Below are 3,081 nucleotides of genomic sequence, written 5' to 3'. Positions count from 1 at the left end.
CTCAACTTCTCCGAACTCTCTCCTTGCAAGCAGACAATCGTCCGGAGCAATTTGTAAAAAAAATACTAGGTAGAAAATCAGTTCTTCCCGAGAATATCGAAAAAGAGCTGCTGGAATATATATTGTTGATGGAGGTCATATTTTTCTATTATAAAAGCATTTTTGCGATAAAATACATTGGAGTAAATAATTTGATAATTATTTAACATTTTTTGTACTTTCCTATTTGTTTTTGGCTACATTAAAGCATTTTTTTGAAAATATACAGTAAGGTTCCAAATTACCACCCGATTTTCTCTAAGCCTACTTTCGGACTTTTTGTACAAAAGCCTTCAAAAACCGTACTTATAATTACACTAGCGAAAAATCCAATTAGGAACAATTAAATTACTAGTTACCAGTACTTTTCGCACAAAAAATGTGGGTGTAGTTATGATACCTTGTTTACAATTCACTAAAATGTAATTGGGGTTCCATAATACCACCTTCTCCTCTATAATAAGTCTTATCTTAAAGTATTAAATAATTGTTTTTTTCTGCAAACTTGTCAAAATGTAAGAAAACATTTAAATTTAATATTTGCTATGACGCAGGATCAATGTCCAAGATATTTGTCAACCATCTATTGAAATTTTTTCGAAAATTATAAACGACAATATTACAATTTTTTAAGTGAAATTAATGTAAGTTGTGTTAGATAAACCGACATATATTTGTTTTTTTGTATTATAATTACTATTTCCAATACTTTTTTATGAACGACATTTTTCATTCTGTTAGCCGGGGTATATATGTACAAATTTTTCGAATCGTTTACTCGAAAGCAAGCTACGTATGGATAGTTGACTGTGAGAGAAGTGGGAGTCTTTGAGGCTGATGTCACATTGTTCTAAAGTGTGTCTTTGCTGTTTGTTATTTGTAAAATTATAGGCGAATTTAATTGAAAATTGCAGTATTTTAAATTGGATTGGCAGTTCAGTAGAGATCAGTGGTATTCTGAAAATAAACACTGTGTGTCTTTTGTACTTTACAGTGAAAAGTTACGCTTCGATTATGTTATTCGATAGCTTTTTGACGATTATCCAGAAGAAAGTGTTTCGATTCTGGAGTTTCCCCAGTTATGTAATGTAGAAATTCCTGATGAGGTGCTTCCAGTGGCGGTAATCGAATTGTTCCATTCATGCAAGAGAATACTGGCGTTTTTCCACTAAGTTACTTCGCGTCGCAAGATTAGCAGATGTTATTTATTTTTCCGATTACGATGTGTTCGTGTTTATTATAATTTTCTGTCGGGTCATAGTGGAATGCTTCATTTGTTGTGTTTTACTATTTACATGTCCTCGTCCGCGCTTCTTGTGGGGTGATATTTGCATGGTTGACTTGCGTTCACAGTTTTTATTATAAGATTGTGTCACAATTTTCGATTCTTCAATTCGTTCATTTCGTTGTTCTTCGCTTTCTGTGTTTCTCACAGTGCTCATTCTCGTTCGTTGAAATCGTAAACGTGCTTCGTGCTCTTTGACTGTTTTGTTTTTTCGCTGTTCTTTTTGTTTTCGCCTTTTTGCTCCAAAACTGGCAAGAGCTCCTTCCCTTTTAAGATTGGGCATTTTATAAAATATTGTGGCGAACGTCGCCCTTTCACATCTGTACCCTTAACCGTTGTAAAGTACAAGCAACGATTTTCTGGTGTATGAGTCATCACTTCCTACAATAAATTCGAACTTACCGCACAAACACTATCGACCACCAGTTGTCTTTTTTAAGCGCGTTGTCGAAACATGTGCAGTTCCAAATACGCGAAAAAGACAATAAAATCGGTTTTGGTTACGATCTCGTTTTGTTCGTTTCTTTCACTTGCTGTGAGAAAAAGATAAAAGCAACCACAAGCAAACATCACATTGGTGAGCCGGACTAAGAACAAAATTCGACTAAGAACTACCATTGGAACCTTCATCAGGTACGTCGTTTTCTTTTTCTCAAGGTCAGTCGTCAGATCATGGCCGAGATTGGAGCAGTAAAAATCTCTTCATACAACTTTTCCGACCAGCCTTATGGTTCCACATGTGCGAAAGCACATTTGTGCTAGGATCTCCAAAGCCGATCACGGAAAGTGCCACAAAGTTCAACTACATAGTGGCCCATTTCCCACCGGAAGTCGCATCAACAGTTAGAGACATTATTATTTGTCCGGACTGTACAGACCCGTAGGACACATAAAAGTGTAACTAATTAAAACGATCCGGCGAATTGTCTCAACAGGTGCTACGAAAACTATTGGCTGTAGAACAGCTAGGAGATCGCAAACCCTCCAAACTACTACGTGTTTTAAAGCATCGGGCAAAAAATTTTCAAATCCCAAACACAGTTATACTATAATTATTCAAACAATACGTTTTGACTTCCATCCAATTTATCCTAGCCGCCATTACCCCACTCGACATAGAGAAAGCAGCAGAGGTAGCAGACTGCGTAGTGGAAGTAACCCCTGAAACGATAGCTTCAGTGTCACAACCTGAAAACCCGATACTGTAACCAACAAAATACTAGTCGAAATAGATAAATTTAGCAAGCGAATCGATCAACTAACGCAGGCACATCGGGATCGCAGTGACTATTTTTCTCGATGCTTCAGCAGCAGTTTAGGACATCGCAACAATTCAACTTATCGCAGTATCAACAACTACTGCTGGTACCACAATCGTTTTGACGCAAAGGCACAAAAATGCACTCCTCCGTGTAGTTTTCAAACAAACAAGAGTGGCAAAGCGTAGAGGTGACATGCACTTTGCCGGAACAATCTTGTCGCCTGTTCATCCTAGACAAGAGAATGAACATAGACTTTCTTGTCAACACCGGTTCCAACGTATCAATATTTCTAGCTTCTTCGTCTAATTTGAGATGAAGAGGCTGGAAATATTGATACGTTGGAAAAGCGCGCATCTCAAATGACCTTGATGGCAGCAAACACAACTGCAATTCATGTCTAAGACCAACGAACACTCACTCTCGATTTTGGGTTACAAAATTTTTTGCTGGAAATTCCTTATTGGCAACGTGTCAACGGCAATAATAGGCGCAGAT

General features: G+C 37.3%; 1 pseudogene; it reads left to right on the top strand.

The window, feature by feature from the left end:
* The first annotated feature begins 1,996 nt into the window (after window positions 1-1,996).
* LOC111615262 lies at window positions 1,997-2,771 on the top strand (annotated as a pseudogene).
* The last annotated feature ends 310 nt before the right edge of the window (window positions 2,772-3,081 follow it).

The sequence above is a fragment of the Centruroides sculpturatus genome, unplaced genomic scaffold (assembly GCF_000671375.1).
Source record: "Centruroides sculpturatus isolate CEXI.00-Female unplaced genomic scaffold, Cexi_2.0 scaffold2363, whole genome shotgun sequence".
In the NCBI taxonomy this organism is placed as follows: Eukaryota; Metazoa; Arthropoda; class Arachnida; order Scorpiones; family Buthidae; genus Centruroides; species Centruroides sculpturatus.
The sequence above is the reverse complement of the archived record's forward strand: the minus strand, read 5'-3'. Positions and strand labels throughout refer to the sequence as shown.